Source organism: Manis pentadactyla, chromosome 12 (assembly GCF_030020395.1).
Source record: "Manis pentadactyla isolate mManPen7 chromosome 12, mManPen7.hap1, whole genome shotgun sequence".
NCBI classification, from domain to species: domain Eukaryota; kingdom Metazoa; phylum Chordata; class Mammalia; order Pholidota; family Manidae; genus Manis; species Manis pentadactyla.
In genome coordinates, this window is record NC_080030.1 from 39,256,509 (window position 1) to 39,276,309 (window position 19,801).

Sequence of the window (19,801 nt, forward strand, 5' to 3'; positions counted from 1 at the left end):
ATGAACAAAGTCAAGAATAATGAAAGCCAGACATTTGGAGTAAAAGACATTTAGTCTGCTTTTAGGTTGAATTTAATGCATATTTGTGACTAAGATACTTGCTGTCCGAAAGACTTGGTCTTGAAAGGGATGAAGTTGAAGATACAGTAAATGAGGTTTACATAAATAGGAACTGTGATCAGGGAAGAAGCAAAGGCAGCTAACGGAAGGAAAGATCCAGTTAGCAAGCCAAACATAACAACTGGGTGATGTAAGGTCAGGACTAATGCTGATGCTCACAGTGTAATCCCAGGCTGGACAGAGACAGATCACCAATCAATCATAAAATGTTCCCAGAATATTTAGTTTACCCAGAATATTGTGAAGATGATGAAGAACATACAGTATAAAGACATGGGCCCCAACTCTACAACCTTACAGTTTGGTTGTAAAGAAATAATATGTATATATATATATAAAATAGAAATTGCAATCCAGTAGAGCTGGAAGAAGTACCCTATTAGTGGTATGAGCAATAAGTAGTATTTGCATCAAGATGAGAGAGTGTGCTATAATCTGGGATGATGAGATTTTCCAAAATTGTTTGCCTGAGGAAAGTAGCCCTAAATATCTTGCTAATGTTTTTCTACATTATTCTGGGAATATGTTCTCTTAGGGTATAGATGAATGTTGGTAGTGGAAAGAAAGAAGAGAAATAAAAGAAGATAGAGATGGAAAATTTATGAATTGCCTTACATCAACTGTTGCAGTAAAAAAGAATATTTGAAATCCCAATGCTTTTTGCAAACTATTAAAATATGGCAAAACAACAGTCTTCTCCCCCAATCCACTTCATCTCCAAGTTGGTCCATGACCTCCACAAGATTTTAGTCAACCTGAACTGCTTAATGAGAGAAAAAAACATCTGGAACTTAGAAGTAGTTTACGATGACCCAGGGATAATGATGCCCCCACAAAACAAGCACAAAGCCTGTTAGGAGGAATGCTCCCTCCAAACAAGCCCTAAATAATTCCTGTGAATGAAGTTTTAAGGAAAACAGTTTATTATTATTTTAAAATAACAGCACACATGAAAGACAAAGGCACATAGCCAAGCATCAGGAGAAACAACTCATCAACAGAATTAAACCTGAATAGACATCAGATATTTGAATTATCGGACACAGAACATAAAACAAATATATAATATGTTTTAAGAAATATAAGACAGGATTTAAAATATAACGAGACTGTAAATCTAACCAGCATGATAAAACAAATATATAATATGTTTTAAGAAATATAAGACAGGATTTAAAATATAACGAGACTGTAAATCTAACCAGCATGATTTGAAAATAACCAGATAAGATATTTTAGAAATGGAAAAGTAAAATATAAATGAAAATAGTATAATCCAGTAGAAATACTAAATGAAAATAAGACATAAAAATAAAATACAATGAAATGTATAATTTATGTAATATGAACATAAAAATTGAAATTAAAACATCCACTAACTGTCAAAGTATGCTAGCTATGGCTGACGAGATAGTGAAGTGGGTGGTAGATCTGAAGGAATTACTCAAGGATTGTGATGCAATGAACCAAGATGAAAAATAGGGAACAAATATTAAGAGTCATGAAGAAGGTAGGGTCTAAAACATGGTCACAAAAGATGAAGGGAAGGCCATATTCAATGAAAAATAGCTGATAACTTTATATAATTGATAAAAGATATAAATATATTATTCATTAAGCACAATACCAAGCAGAATAAAAAAAAAATCCAACCTAGTTATAATAAAATGGAAGAAGACAAAAGACAAAGGGAAGGTCTCAAGAGTAGAAAGAAAGAATAGGTTGCATACAAAATAGTGACAAATATGCTGTTTCTAAGCAAAAGCATTGGAAAGCCATGAGACAATAGAACAATATCTCTAAAGTGTGAGAGAAAAATAACTGGCAACTTGGATTGTAAAACTTCCCTTAAAAAGCAAGGTTGCAATAAAAACAAGTTTAAACAAAATAAAAACACTCACTACAGAAACTTCTAAAGGAAGTAGGAAAGTGATTCTAGAAGGAATGTCTGATGTACAAAAGGATGGTGAAAAAATAGATTAGCAAGCATGTGTGTCAATTCAAATATACATTAATTTTATAAAATACGTCTAATTTTTAGAGATATAAAAATAATATACATCTATCAATGTGAAACTAAACACAGTGAAGTGGAGCATTAAAGCATTCTGAATTTCATATATTATTCGAGAGGCTGGTAAAACCATTCTGATCACCTTTAGATTGTTTTAGCTAAGGTATAAAATTTTAAGTGTAAACAAATTAAGAGGAGGGGCGGAAGATGGCGGCATGAGTAGAGCAGTGGAAATCTCCTCCCAAAACCACATATATCTATGAAAATATAACAAAGACAACCCTTCCTAGAATAAAGACCAGAGGACACAGGACAATATCCAGACCACATCCGCACCTGAGAGAACCCAGCGCCTCGCGAAGGGGGTAAGATACAAGCCCCGGCCCCGCGGGAGCCGAGCGCCCCTCCCCCCAGCTCCCGGCGGGAGAAGAGCAGGCAGAGCGGGAGGGAGACGGAGCCCAGGACTGCCGAACACCCAGCCCCAGCCATCCGGGCCAGAGTGCAGGGCGCTCGATACTAGGAAAACAGGGCAGCAAGAACAGTGAGCAGGCACTGGAGGCTGGGCGACAGAGGACATAAGAAAAGCGCGCGACCATTTTTTTTTTTGCTTTTTGCTGTTTTGTTTTGGCGAGCGCTTTTTGGAAGTCTTAAAGGGATAGGGACCCCAATACTAGGGAAACAGTGCAGAAAGACCGGTGAGCAGAGGCCTGAGACTGGCACCGGAGAATAAAGAAAAACGAACAACCACCTTTTTTTTTTTTTTTTTTAATTAAAAACTTTTTTTTTAATTAAAAAATTTTTTTTTCTTCTTTTTTTTTTTTTTTGGTGGTCGTTGTTTTGTTTTGGCGGGTGCTTTTTGGAAGTCTTAAAGGGGCACGGCGGGCCACTTAATCCAGAGGTAGGGAATCCGGGATCTCTGGGCACCCTAACCCCTGGGCTGCAGGGAGCAGGGGGGCCCCTTACGGAGATAAATAGCCTCCCAGCAGCTCCTGCTCCAACACGACTCCACCATTTTGGAGCAGCTGCCCGAGCCAGGCCACGCCCACAGCAACAGCGGAGATTAACTCCATAGCAGCCGGGCAGGAAGCAGAAACCCTGTCTGTGTGCAGCTGCGCAGCACAAGCCACTAGAGGTCGCTGTTCTCCCAGGAGAGGAGGGCCACAAACCAACAAGAAAGGAAGTCCTTCCAGCCCTCACTCGTCCCAGTTCTGCAGACTATTCCTATCACCATGAAAAGGCAAAGCTACAGGCAGACAATGATCACAGAGACAACACCAGAGAAGGAGACAGACCTAACCAGTCTTCCTGACAAAGAATTCAAAATAAGAATCATAAACATGCTGACAGAGATGCAGAGAAATACGCAAGAGAAATGGGATGAAGTCCGGAAGGAGATCACAGATGCCAGAAAGGAGATCGCAGAAATGAAACAAACTCTGGAAGGGTTTATAAGCAGAATGGATAGAATGCAAGAGGCCATTGATGGAATTGAAATCAGAGAACAGGAACGCATAGAAGCTGACATAGAGAGAGACAAAAGGATCTCCAGGAATGAAACAATATTAAGAGAACTGTGTGACCAATCCAAAAGGAACTATATCCGTATTATAGGGGTCCCAGAAGAAGAAGAGAGAGGAAAAGAGATGGAAAGAATCTTAGAAGAAATAATTGCTGAAAACTTCCCCACACTGGGGGAGGAAGTAATCGAACAGTCCACGGAAATACACAGAACCCCCAACAGAAAGGATCCAAGAAGGGCAACACCAAGACACATAATAATTAAAATGGCAAAGATCAAGGACAAGGAAAGAGTGTTAAAGGCAGCTAGAGAGAAAAAGGTCACCTATAAAGGGAAACCCATCAGGCTAACGTCAGATTTCTCAACAGAAACCCTACAGGCCAGAAGAGAATGGCATGATATATTTAATACAATGAAACAGAAGGGCCTTGAACCAAGGATACTGTATCCAGCACGACTATCATTCAAATATGACGGTGGGATTAAACAATTCCCAGACAAACAAAAGCTGAGGGAATTTGCTTTCCACAAACCACCACTACAGAACATCTTACAGGGACTTCTCTAGATGGGAGCACTCCTAGAAAGAGCACAGCACAAAAAAGCCAACATATGAAGAATCGAGGAGGAGGAACAAGAAGGGAGAGAAGAAAAGAATCTCCAGACAGTGTATATAACAGCTCAATAAGCGAGCTAAGTTAGGCAGTAAGATACTAAAGAGGCTAACCTTGAACCTTTGGTAACCACGAATTTAAAGCCAGCAATGGCAATAAGTACATATCTTTCAATAGTCACCTTAAATGTTAATGGGTTGAATGCACCAATCAAAAGACACAGAGTAACAGAATGGATAAAAAAGCAAGACCCATCTATATGCTGCTTACAAGAAACTCACCTCAAACCCAAAGACATGTACAGACTAAAAGTCAAGGGATGGAAAAACATATTTCAAGCAAACACCAGTGAGAAGAAAGCAGGGGTTGCAGTACTAATATCAGACAAAATAGACTTCAAAACAAAGAAAGTAACAAGAGATAAAGAAGGACACTACATAATGATAAAGGGCTCAGTCAAACAAGAGGATATAACCATTCTAAATATATATGCACCCAACACAGGAGCACCAGCATATGTGAAACAAATACTAACAGAACTAAAGGGGGATATAGACTGCAATGCATTCATTCTAGGAGACTTCAACACACCACTCACCCCAAAGGATAGATCCACTGGGCAGAAAATAAGTAAGGACACGGAAGCACTGAACAACACAATAGAGCAGATGGACCTAATAGACATCTATAGAACTCTACATCCAAAAGCAGCGGGATATACATTCTTCTCAAGTGCACATGGAACATTCTCCAGAATAGACCACATACTAGGACACAAAAAGAGCCTCAGAAAATTCCAAAAGATTGAAATCCTACCAACCAACTTTTCAGACCACAAAGGCATAAAACTAGAAATAAACTGTACAAAGAAAGCAAAGAGGCTCACAAACACATGGAGGCTTAACAACACGCTCCTAAATAATCAATGGATCAATGACCAAATCAAAATGGAGATCCAGCAATATATGGAAACAAATGACAACAACAACACTAAGCCCCAACTTCTGTGGGACACAGCAAAAGCAGTCTTAAGAGGAAAGTATATAGCAATCCAAGCATATTTAAAAAAGGAAGAGCAATCCCAAATGAATGGTCTAATGTCACAATTATCGAAATTGGAAAAAGAAGAACAGATGAGGCCCAAGGTCAGCAGAAGGAGGGACATAATAAAGATCAGAGAAGAAATAAATAAAATTGAGAAGAATAAAACAATTGAAAAATCAATGAAACCAAGAGCTGGTTCTTCGAGAAAATAAACAAAATAGATAAGCCTCTAGCCAGACTTAATAAGAAGAAAAGAGAGTCAACACAAATCAACAGTATCAGAAACGAGAAAGGAAAAATCACGACGGACCCCACGGAAATGCAAAGGTTTGTTGGAGAATACTATGAAAACCTATATGCTAACAAGCTGGGAAACCTAGGAGAAATGGACAACTTCCTAGAAAAATATAACCTTCCAAGATTGACCCAGGAAGAAACAGAAAATCTAAACAGACCAATTAACAGCAACGAAATTGAAGCAGTAATCAAAAAACTACCAAAGAACAAAACCCCCGGGCCAGATGGATTTACCTCAGAATTTTATCAGACATACAGGGAAGACATAATACCCATTCTCCTTAAAGTTTTCCAAAAAATAGAGGAGGAGGGGATACTCCCAGACTCATTCTATGAAGCTAACATCACCCTAATACCAAAACCAGGCAAAGACCCCACCAAAAAAGAAAACTACAGACCAATATCCCTGATGAACGTAGATGCAAAAATACTCAACAAAATATTAGCAAACCGAATTCAAAAATACATCAAAAGGATCATACACCATGACCAAGTGGGATTCATCCCAGGGATGCAAGGATGGTACAACATTCGAAAGTCCATCAACATCATCCACCACATCAACAAAAAGAAAGACAAAAACCACATGATCATCTCCATAGATGCTGAAAAAGCATTTGACAAAGTTCAACATCCATTCATGTTAAAAACTCTCAGCAAAATGGGAATAGAGGGCAAGTACCTCAACATAATAAAGGCCATCTATGATAAACCCACAGCCAACATTATACTGAACAGCGAGAAGCTGAAAGCATTTCCTCTGAGATCGGGAACTAGACAGGGATGCCCACTCTCTCCACTGTTATTTAACATGGTACTGGAGGTCCTAGCCACGGCAATCAGACAAAACAAAGAAATACAAGGAATCCAGATTGGTAAAGAAGAAGTTAAACTGTCACTATTTGCAGATGACATGATACTGTACATAAAAAACCCTAAAGACTCCACCCCAAAACTACTAGAACTGATATCGGAATACAGCAAAGTTGCAGGATACAAAATCAACACACAGAAATCTGTGGCTTTCCTATATACTAACAATGAACCAACAGAAAGAGAAATCAGGAAAACAACTCCATTCACAATTGCATCCAAAAAAATAAAATACCTAGGAATAAACCTAACCAAAGAAGTGAAAGACTTATACTCTGAAAACTACAAGTCACTCTTAAGAGAAATTAAAGGGGACACTAACAGATGGAAACTCATCCCATGCTCGTTGCTAGGAAGAATTAATATCGTCAAAATGGCCATCCTGCCCAAAGCAATATACAGATTTGATGCAATCCCTATGAAACTACCAGCAACATTCTTCAATGAACTGGAACAAATAATTCAAAAATTCATATGGAAACACCAAAGACGCCGAATAGCCAAAGCAATCCTGAGAAAGAAGAATAAAGTAGGGGGGTTCTCACTCCCCAACTTCAAGCTCTACTATAAAGCCATAGTAATCAAGGCAATTTGGTACTGGCACAAGAGCAGAGCCACAGACCAATGGAACAGAGTAGAGAATCCAGACATTAACCCAGACATATATGGTCAATTAATATTTGATAAAGGAGCCATGGACATACAATGGCGAAATGACAGTCTCTTCAACAGGTGGTGCTGGCAAAACTGGACAGCTACATGTAGGAGAATGAAACTGGACCATTGTCTAACCCCATATACAAAAGTAAACTCAAAATGGATCAAAGACTTAAATGTAAGCCATGAAACCATTAAACTCTTGGAAGAAAACATAGGCACAAACCTCTTAGACATAAACATGAGTGACCTCTTCTTGAACATATCTCCCCGGGCAAGGAAAACAACAGCAAAAATGAACAAGTGGGACTATATTAAGCTGAAGAGCTTCTGTACAGCAAAAGACACCATCAATAGAACAAGAAGGATCCCTACGGTATGGGAGAATATATTTGAAAATGACACATCCGATAAAGGCTTGACGTCCAGAATATATAAAGAGCTCACACGCCTCAACAAACAAAAAACAAATAACCCAATTAAAAAATGGGCAGAGGAACTGAACAGACAGTTCTCCAAAAAAGAAATACAGATGGCCAACAGACACATGAAAAGATGCTCCACATCACTAATTATCAGAGAAATGCAAATTAAAACCACAATGAGGTATCAATAAGGATGGCTGCCATCCAAAAGACAAACAACAACAAATGTTGGCGAGGCTGTGGAGAAAGGGGAACCCTCCTACACTGCTGGTGGGAATGTAAGTTAGTTCAACCATTGTGGAAAGCAGTATGGAGGTACATCAAAATGCTCAAAACAGACTTACCATTTGACCCAGGAATTGCACTCCTAGGAATTTACCCTAAGAACGCAGCAATCAAGTTTGAGAAAGACAGATGCACCCCTATGTTTATTGCAGCACTATTTACAATAGCCAAGAATTGGAAGCAACCTAAATGTCCATCAATAGATGAATGGATAAAGAAGATGTGGTACATATACACAATGGAATACTACTCAGCCATAAGAAAAGGGCAAATCCAATCATTTGCAGCAACATGGATGGAGCTGGAGGGTATTATGCTCAGTGAAACAAGCCAAGCAGAGAAAGAGAAATACCAAATGATTTCACTCATCTGTGGAATATAAGAACAAAGGAAAAACTGAAGGAACAAAACAGCAGCAGAATCAGAGAACTCAAGAATGGACTAACAGGTACCAAAGGGAAAGGGACTGGGGAGGATGGGTGGGTAGGGAGGGATAAGGGGGGGAGAAGTAGGGGGGTATTAAGATTAACATGCATGGGGGGGTAGGAGAAAAGGGAGGGCTATACAACACAGAGAAGGCAAGTAGTGATTCTACAACATTTTGCTATGCTGATGGACAGTGACTGTAAAGGGGCTTATAGGGGAGACCTGGTATAGGGGAGAGCCTAGTAAACATAATATTCGTCATGTAAGTGTAGATTAGTGATACCAAAAACAAAGCAAAAAAAAAAAAAAGGGCAGTTCCTGTGTGGTAACCTCCAACGACTTCTACACAAGGGTATAAAGGGCATATAAAAGTGTAGGCAATGGGTCTGTTTGTGTTTATACAGAGGATCAAAGCCTAATTGGGCTACCCCGAAAATGAACTAAGATATGATATGAAAAAGAACTTCCAACATCTGCACTCTCTGGAAGACTCATCCCAGAAGATGATCATCAAAAAACCCCAACAAAGATCCACGCACTGCTACAGCTGTAGATGCACTCATCCCGCCAGTTCCTGGACTTGCCATGGGAATGAGGAAGGAGATATCTAAGCTGACCTGTGCATACAGTAAAACAACAAATTTGACTGGATCTATACTGTTGGAATTCAATCAAGAATTTGGAGAAGTGCAAATTGTAGCGCTCCAAAGTCTTACAACTACAGACTATTTACTGTTAAAAGAACATATGGCATGTGAACAGTCCCCAGGAATGGGTTGTTTTAATTTGTCTGAATTCTCTCAGACTGTTCAAGTTCAGTTGGACAATATCCACCATATCATAGATAAGTTTTCACAAATGCCTAAGGTGCCTAACTGGTTTTCTTGGTTTCACTGGAGATGGCTGGTAATTACAGATATGCTTTGGTTATGTAACTATACTCCTATTATGTTAATGTGTGTGCGCAATTTAAGTAGTAGCTTAAAACCTATACATGCTGAAGTTACTCTACAAGAAGATATGTCAAAGAAATAATCAATCTTCCCATGTTTTCTTCCGCCTGCTACTTCTATAGCTTTTCTTCTTCCTTCCTAATTACAACCCTTAAATAGAATTCGTGCCTCATATCAAATTTACCGAGTATCATAACTCCTCCAAGTGGTAAAGATACCTCAAGACAAATGCTGGGCATAGAAGCCACAGGGCATAAATATGCAAAGAAGTAAAAAGCTAACCTTTTCAAACAATAAGGCTTCTCTCTCACTTACCAACTCTACATTTCCCTGTATGGCCCCGGAAGATGACTGGTTAGCCAGAGACGGGTAAGATTCCTCAAGGGAGGAACAACCTAAGACAGGCACAGTCGCAGGCGGGCCATCAGGTGAGAAATTGCGGATCAACAGAGGTGAGGCTTAGAACCTCACCCCCCCTGTTCTGAGAGAAATCTTCTGCATACGTGGATGTTTTATTGCCCTGGTCTAGCTTGGATTAACACATAGTCTACAGGCACACACCTGATCATCTACATTTGCTCTCTTACAACACTAAACTATGTTTTCTACCTTTATCTTGTATCTACCTACCACTTCAGCATTTTATTAAAAATAATAATAATAAAGAGAGAAATGTGGTATCCACATATAAATCAAGTATAAAAACCAAATGAGTATTCATATTTGAACTGACTGTTTATAGTTCATAATGCATGAGCAAAACCGAAAGTTTCTGTGATGACTGCCCTTGTACTATTCACTATGTAACTTATTCATTATGTAAGAATTTGTTCTCCATGTAAGAACTTGTTTGTTATGCCTCAGAAGATTGGAGACTGACGAAAATTAGGCTTGGGGTGGATTAATGATTGTGCATTGAGCATTGACTCCCCTATACAGAATTTTATTGTCGTTAACAACCATTTGATCAATAAATATGAGAGATGACCTCACAAAAAACAAAAAAAAGAAAGAAAAAAAAAAAAAAAAAAAAAGGACAGACTTCCAATGGTAAAATAAATAAGTAACCGGGATGTAATGTATAGCATAAGGAATATAGTCAAGATATTGTAACAGCTTGGTAGGGTGATAGCTGGAACCTAGAATTATGTATATAAATGTTTTACCACTGTGTTGTACACTTGAAACTAATTTAATGTAATACTGTGCGTCAACTACCCTTCAATAAAAAATAATTATTTAAAAAAAAAAAAACATAAATTAATAGAAAATGAAAGAAGTAAAGATAATGATATGACTGGTTACAAGAAAATCAATCACACAGAAATGAGGAAGGAGAGAAAAGAAAGAAAAGGAGGGAAAACTTATAACAGGCAAAATACTAATAAAGCAAAATCATATTTACAATGTTAATATCAAACATAATACATTTCAAAGCAGAAAATATTACTCAAGATGGAAAAAGAGCAATTACTTATTCACCAAACACACAGAGAGCATCAGACATAATTCTAAATGTTTACCAACATTAACTACTTCAATCTTCATAAGAACTTTAAGTACATTATTATCACCATTTCACAGATGAAGAAACTGAAATACAAAGAATGTTCAATGAAAGTTCAATTCATCACTGAAATTTAATAATTTGGAGCTTGTAGAAACGTAACAGCAGAGTTTCAAATTACAGAAAACAAAAATTAACAAAATTAGGAGAAAGTGAAAAAGGCACCATCATCATGAGATTTTAATATACATCTCTCATTCTCATTAAGCTGAAGTAAATAAAAACAGACTTGAATGATATAAAAACCAAATTTGATATAAAGGATGTATATCAAATGACATATTTAAACCAGTTGGAAAAACACATTCTTTTCAAGGTTACTTCAGCCATTTAAAATATACATTGATCTTACATCAAATTACAAATTCTAAGGAACTGGTATTATTCAGATTATGTAGTTCTGTCTACAATTAGGTTCAGGTTTGAAATGAACAAGACAGAACTAAAAACAACAAGTATATACGTGTGTGTGTGTATATATATATATATGAAAAAGAAATCCTAATGAACATTTAAAACACTGATATCTGAATTATAATGCAAATACTATATAGCATACATAGCAAAGTTATGAGATGCATATTTCCATCAAATGACATGTGCAAGATTTTCTTACCAGTTTTATTAAATAGAGAAATCTAGGAAAGAACCAAATGCACATTAACATTAGAATGGGTAAAGTATGGTGTATTCATTCATACCAGTAAAAAATAATGAATCCCTGAAACACACAATGGGGGTAAATATCATATATATATATGTATATGTATATATATCCTCAAAAGCATTATATTTTAAAAAGACAAAAGTTAAAATTAATGAGCTAAGCGTACCACATACAAAGACAGAAAAAAAATGGGAGAAAAGCAAGGTAGAAAGAAAGAACAAATAATCAAAGCAATAATTAATGAACACGAAAAGGAGAACATAATAGAGAAAATAAACAAATTAAAAAAAAAGAGATTGTTCTTTTTAAAGACTTTTAAATCATCAAAGCTCTGGCAAATCTGAACAAGAAGAAAAAAGATGGGACAAATTAATATTAGGAATGAAGAATAGGCTATAACTACATGTAGAGCAGATATTTAAATGGTAATAATAATAGTAATGATTATTAGCTAACATTTATTGAATATCTGATGTGTATTGGGCTTGCTCTAAGTGCTTTATATATTTATTACTTCACCTAATCCTTGTGGCAGCTTCTTGAGATGGATATTTTATTAAGCATATATATTTTAATAGATTTATGTCAATTATTTTTAAAACCAAGATAAAATCAGTAAATTCCTAGAAAAACATAATTTAGCAAAACTGTCTCAAGAAGAAATTAAAAAGCCTTAAATGTTATATGTTATGTAGGTTGAATAAATGGTTGAAATTCATTTGCCATGTAATCAAGAAACAAGTCATTCCATTTTTAAATGAACTCTTTCATATAATAGACAAAAATAGAAAACTCCCCAATATATTTTAAGTTGTTAAATACCAAAACAAACATGTGAGAAAGACTAAAAGCCAAATTCATTAATAAATACAGCTGAAAAGATTCTAAACAAAATATAACCTAACTAAATCTACCAGTGATAAAAAGATAATTCAACATACCCAAACTGAATTTATACAGGAATGAAAAATAAGTTACTACTAGCAAATCTATCGATTAATGTAATACACCACAGATTAAAGGTGAGAAAAACCATATACTCATTTAAATAAATGCAGGAAACACATATCATTTTTATCACCAATTCTACTACAACCAATGAAAGGTATTATCCTTATTTTATCAATAAATCAATATAACTAATAATAAAAATAGCCAGCTATACTAAGTGCTTGTTTCATGCTAAGTAATTTTCAAGTCTTACTCCTCATAACAATCCTAAAAGCTATGCACTATTATGATCTGTATTTTACAGGCCCAGTATGTTTTACTCAATTTTCACAAGCTTGAGTTTGAAATAATACTGTTTGTATACCTTCCCTGCCCAATGATGAAGGATAATTCCAACCACTGAATTAAAATAATTTCCTTTGGTTACATCTAATACCAGTGCAAGTAACACTAAGATTTTTTGTTATTGTTCACTCTAGGTCCATTTTAAAACTGTTCCTAATTATGAAGAAAAGCTGAACATGTATATTTGTCACTTGTGTGTATACTGTTTTAGATTTAAAAGATGGAAGTTTTCTGCCATTCTTGTTATACTTTATTTCTGCACAGCAAGTTATTGTTTTCCTTTTGCAAAACAAATAAAGGAGACACTTTGAATTATGCACAAATAAACACAAGAATTTCACCTCCCCACACGTATATCCTATTACAGTCTTTCAGTGCATAAAGTGAGTGCTTTCAAATGTAGAATATAAAAGTATTTTACATAGATTATTATTTCAACAATGATTTATTTATATGAGTTACAAAGGACAAGTAATAAAACTAATATCCACATAGCTTAGAGAATATAAGATCTTGGGGAATTTATCAAGGTTTGAAATGAAAGATGTTATTTTAAAACAAAATCTTTAGGATGTTTCGGATCCATTAAAAGCAGTATAACCAAGAAAAAATGACTACACTTTATTTTTAGAAATACAACTTAAATAAGTAGCTCCATATTTGATAAAGTTCCTATCTTATAGAGAAAACTTGATATTAAAAAAAAATTCTTTCAGGTGTTCTAGAGCTCATTTAAAAAAAAATAAAAGCAAATCTGAAACCTTTCTGAGATTGTTTCCTTTGTATGCGCACATGTGTGTGTGTGTGTGTGTGTGTGTGTGTGCGCGTGCACATATATTTTCCAAAGTGGTGACTAATCTTAATGCATCTACTCTGCCTTCTGTGTCTGGTGAATGCTTTTATGCTTTTCTGGCTCCTGGGATGTTACCAACCTTTCAAAATCTTACTCAGGTGATGTGAAGGATTTTTTTTTAAGTTATATATATCCTTTCATGGCTGCCCTCATAATGTGCAACACAGAACATCACTTAGGATTTAAGGGCCCATAAAATAGAAAGCTTGCTTAACCCCTTGACTGCTCAGTGCATGTCAGTTCCAGCACCCTGTGAGATTGGAATTTTATAAGAGTTGAAAGCTATGGTGTTTTAAGCCTCAGTAACACATATTCATTCCGTTATGGTAACACAGGTCAAAAGTAGCGGCAGATTTTCTTCACACTATTTCCTTTGTCTTTGAAACTGTTCATGGGAAATCCAATTTTGAAAATCAAAATGCCTGCAAACAGATACTAATTCAGTAAAGAAGTAACAAGAAATGAAGTGTATTTTGTTTCATGAAAGAAAATTAAAACGGATACATTTCTAAAGAAGTCAGGGATGTCAGAAATAGTGGCATATTTCTTCTTAAAAATGGCATGAGAGTATAGTGTTTGGAACTTTTTAAAAAGGAACAATAATTGACACTATCATATGCACAGTATTGCATAATTCTAACAAGGCATAATTTACTAGAAGAGGACCGAGATATGGATACTTCAGGAATGTCAGCACTTAGGACAATGTGGGATGTTCTACGAGGGAAGGAGAAGCTGAAATCGGCCGACTGTGTGCACAGGAATCCTAAGGGAGGGTGAAGCTGGGGATATGAGCCACTTGTATAGCTGGAGCTCCTGGAACCGATCCTTGGAATGCTTTGGCCTCCTCTCTGAACTTACAGCTTGATTATACAGGGGCCTACGTGACCTGAATTTGTTTTATTATTATTTAATATAGTCATTTCAATTTAAAAAAATCAGTGCTCCACTCTGCACAAGCCATAGTGCTAAGTGCTTTTTTGTCGTGAATAAGAAATGGTAATCACCCACAAGAAATCTGAATATTCTGATAGGAAGGATATGAACGCTATAGAAGCAATGATAATATAAACCAAAACTCCAACATAATATGTAGTCATAGCTGCACTGGAATAGTGCTTATTAATGGTTAGTGAAACACTCCAACATATATCATTGTGCTTCACAACTGTCCTGCAAAGATTTGTCATTAGGGAAAACTGAAGCTCAGAGAGGTGGAGCAGCCTTTCTGAGGTCACACAGTTTGGAAGCTGCAAAGCTGGAACTAAATACTGTCCTTTTTGTTTCAAGTCCAATTTTTATTCCGTTACACCAAGTGGTCAACATTTACTCATTACATATCTAGCACTCCACTCTCCCAGCAACAAAGCCATAGCCAGGCTGTATAATGGGCAAAAGACAAACAGAGAGAAGGGGAGAGAACGCACTGTGGGAAAGACAGAAGAACATGACATTGAGAAAGATCGACAAACCGAGCAAGGGAAGGAAATGCGTTTCTCCTCAGTATTACCTACCCACCGAACACCTATGGCCCTTCCAATTCTATAGTATTTCTTACTCTACTGAATTTCATGTTTATTTCCTCCTTGAAAAATTCTACCCCATGCCTAAGACTTCAGAATTCTTAGATAAAGCATTCTTTGTCTAAAGTTGTTCTTTGTCTACAACTATCTGAGGATTGGATGAGTCTCCTGTTTTACACCTTCTCTATCTATTCACACTCTGAATTCTTTTATCCTCTGGAGTTTAAGCCCTGTCCTGGGATGAAGGTGCTCAAGGAGACATATAAACTCTTCAAGGCCTTTAAGGATCCATATTCCTCTTTTGAAATTAAACAGCCTCATAGTCTAAATTCCAATGTGTTCAAAAGAAATAATCAATTACTAAAAAGTTATATATAGTCACAGCCAAGATCAGAAACTAGGATCACATAAAGTAATTGATGGTCATAAAAATTTAGTAATTTACTTCTATAAGCTTTTTAGTTAATAAATCCAAGGCTAAAATTAGAAATCATACAATATTAATGCTTACAACTTTTAAAGATCACAATAAATAAACACTGAAACCTCATTTTAATTCTTAAACAATTTAATGAAGGGAAGGAACACACATGCCCCAGTTTTTATTAAATAGATAACTTTCTCTGAAAATTATAATCTGTAGTATAGAAAGTGAATTAAATTCTGAGTGATGAATTCTTTTTCTGGAAAGGTTTTTGTTTTAGGACACCAGAGTGCATGGATGCTGACATTTCAGAATGACGACTTTGGGCTAGCTATGTTTTGTCACGACATCAAGTTTCAGAGTCATCTTTCTGAATGCCTTCCAAGCAGTCATCTTCCACAGCTTGGAAGTCTTTTCAGCTGCCATTACCTTGTAGAACAGAAAAGAAGGAAATTTCCTCAGTCTCTGGATCACCTTTAAATAAGAAGTAATTGACTTCTGATTGGAATCAATATCTCGACTAGAGAGCTCAAGAAGAGTTTGATTAGCCTTCATGGTTTCATGGGATGGGCTTTTGAAAGTCAGTGGCTACCAGTTCACTGCTTGGGTCAGCATTCTGTGAATTTCACATCACCATTTATCAACGCTGTTTCCTATGCCATATAGCTGTCCCTGCTACCAAGGGAGCAGGACGACTGGGGTGGTCATGCAGGACTCTAGAGGACAGGCATATTCACACAGGGGGTAGATAATATGAAACTGGAAGCCTCTTATCCTGCATTGCTTTGACTGAGGCTTACACACTTTTGGAAATGGTTTGCCAACACACATGTTCTAAACATGACAGCTGAAATAGAATGTGCAGACAAAGCCTTCTTCATTTGTCCTTGTGAACAGATCAGAAGAGTTTTCCTCCCTAGATTTTCCTGTTGCTCTTGTTCAGCTAACAAGCAAGCTAAGCCACTGTTGGAACACAATGGAATGGTGTTCCACTGGATTGAAAACTGAACTACAAGTGTATTCGAAATGATAATTTGTTGTCCCTCATATTCAAGATGTGGGAAGGTTTACAACTAAATTTGCATTTTTCAGTTTTGTTAGGTAATATGTTTGGACCCAACACAAAATCTAGGGCAAGTCTGAACAATAATATTACTAGTCCAAAAATACACATGTCCCTAAAGGAGCAAATAAATTACTTAAAGCAAACTTGTCAATCAATATTAAGAGGACAAAAAAGATGATTTAGAAAATAAGTATCCTAACATAATGGTATAAATTAACCTGAAAGTGAAACCCTATAAATTAGAGAAACATTATAAGAGAAAGTTAAGTTCTAATTATTATGTTTTTAAATTTGCATGGCAAATTAAAAGAAATCAATCTTTATTGAAGATTCTGCCAAATGTAACTAATATCTTAAACCTTTAGACAAGACTCCAAAAGCAGACAGAGGCAAGAAAACAGTAAAACCATCTGAGTGTTCACCAGGCAGATTTAAAAGGAAAAAAAATTCTGAATAAATGACTACACATTTGAATCTTATGAAATGCCTGACACCCTGTATTAGAAACCTTTGTTTCTGGCTTACTGAGTGTGCTGCACAGCTCCTCTTCAAGTTGTACAAGTCATTTTCTGGATGGATGACTTGCAGAAGAGAACAGGCATGTACTTTTACTTTTTAATGTTGGACTTTATTACTCATGTTCTTGTGCTAACACAGTGTTACAAACCAAGTTTAAGTGCATCAGGTACAAATGCAGGTTTGCAGAGGCTGTGGCAGAGTAATGCAGAGCACAGATCACCAGCTGGGTCCCAGGCTGCACTCCAAGGGATTGCATTATGTTGTGTGAGAATGTTATTGTGCTTTTAGGCTATTAATAGTTGGCTACCATTTCAGTGACAAAGGAAAGCATGAAAGAAAAAGAAAGCAGCTAATTAAAACTTCAATACCATTGTCTTTATGAATTTGTTACATATGACATCGTAGAATATACTAGACATATCAGACACAACAACCAACTATTTTGTCAATATGTTTTGGAAAGCACACTGAAGAATACGTATTGTTTTGGTGGTTCATTTTTGACTTGATTTATCCAATATTTTCATTGGCTTGAAAGACTCCCAAATCAAAACTGTCCAGGGGGAATAACAGGATGTCTAGTGCCTCTCCAATCTCAAAATTTGGATTATCAGATATCAAAAGAATATAGGCAGTCCCTGCTGTTCTATATGGCTCATTTTCCCACTCTGCTCATTCCAAGTGTCTAATTAGCAGCCACACTTACTTCTCATTGCCTTTAGCTCTTCAATCAAGGATTTCTGCTGAAGGAACCCTGCTGTTGGTGCTAGAATTTAAAAATATATGTATCATGAAATTCATATTCATATAGTCAGGCTATGAACACCACCCCTTCCTCACCAAGGGAAGAAATACAGGTACCCCTTTCCTCTTCTACATGCACTACTAAGGCTGTCCTTTTGTTATTTTCCCCTTTGATGATTGATCATGGTAATTCTTGTGTCAGGACAGACATAGGGGAGAGGATAGAAAGAGAGAAAAAAATGGAATATTTCCAATATGAATAAACAGAAAATATGTTCAAAACAAATCACCATAAAGTCTTAAAAGAGACAAGACAAGCAAAATTATGTTTGTTAGATATTTAATTGGTCATTTTGGCTAGCGCAATTTAAAAGTAGGTCAGAGAGATTCATTCAAGCAACAATAGTTAGTGGGGCCTAAAGTGTCAGGCACTTTCCTAGGCACTGGGGATAAAAGAGCATGAAGGACATCATCTCTGCATCTAGATGTTTATGGAAGAGACACAAGAGAAACAGGCAATTGAGAAATGCATGTGAAAAGCCCAGGTATTCTGGGAGGTATACAAGAGACACAAAATCAAGAGCACAGAGATTTCCTAATAGAACTGACATCTAACCTGTGTCCTAAGTCCTAAGTGGTTAATATACTTAGTAAGAATGAGAAGCACTTCTGGAATTATGGTTAAAGAACCTGAAAATCCACCCCTCCATTAAAGAAACAAGAACACTTATAAAAAAGGTTTAAACCTAATTTTTCAGAACTCTGGAAATTAACCAAAGGCCTGCAACAACCTGAGGAGCATTATTCAGGAAAAACAGCTGAATCTTGAAAAGAACAGCTGTAGCATTTTAACTTGCTCATCCCTTTGGCCTCTCCCTTATCTCTCCCTAGCACTGAAGCAGCCTTGAAAACCAGCCTCACAGCCACTATAGCTGTGATAGCCTAGTAGCCACTGAGTAGGGCATAATGGGTTTGCAGTTCACTCTATGAATGTACTTGTAGAAAATAACAGCAATTGTTTAATATCAGAGCTGCCTGAGGCAGTGACTCTAGTTGTAGCTTATAAGAGGCTGACCAAAACATCTAAAGGAAAAAAAAAATGATAGGACATGGGATGTTCATCATAGAGGGCTTTTAAAACCTCTAACATATTCCAAGAAATCTAGAAAGCCAAGCATATGAAAAAGACTGTGCATATACCAGGAAAATATTCCTGAGAAGGTCATGATCACTCATCTCTGACTGCCTATAAGGCTCTGTGCAAGCAGGAAGTGAAAGCTAAGGCAGAGTTGTCAACTGCCTGCCAGAGAACTGAAGGTGTGCCTCAACACACACAAAGAGCCACTCTGAAAAGTCTGGGAGACTTTCTGGTTCTGCTCATTAGCTGACCACTAGGCTAACCAAAAATTCAATAAGAATTTGCAAATAAAAAAGAACTCAGGTATACATGATTAGTCAAGGGAAGCCACTAAACAAAGAAACAGTCACTAAACAAACAAAAATACCTCTTGGAATGAGGGCTAGAGATTGGATTTCCAGACTTGTCATATTATATTATTTAAAATAGTCAATATTCAACAAAAAATTATATGCAAAGAAACAGGAAAATTTGATATATAAACAGCCAATAAACTGTCCCTGAGAATGTCTAGATGTTGGACTTACTAAACAAAGACTTTAAACCCACTAATAAAAATATGGTTAAAGAATGAAAAGAATCCATGTGTAAAAAGTTAGTGAGACAGTATAAAAATTCTGTCTCACCAAATAGAGGACATGACTAAACAGATGGAAAGTATAAAAGTAGCCAAGTAAACATTCTGGAGTTGAAAATTATAATAACTCAAAAAATGCACTAAGAGTGTTAACAGCAGATTTGAAATATCAGAAGAAATAATATATTTGGGTATATCTT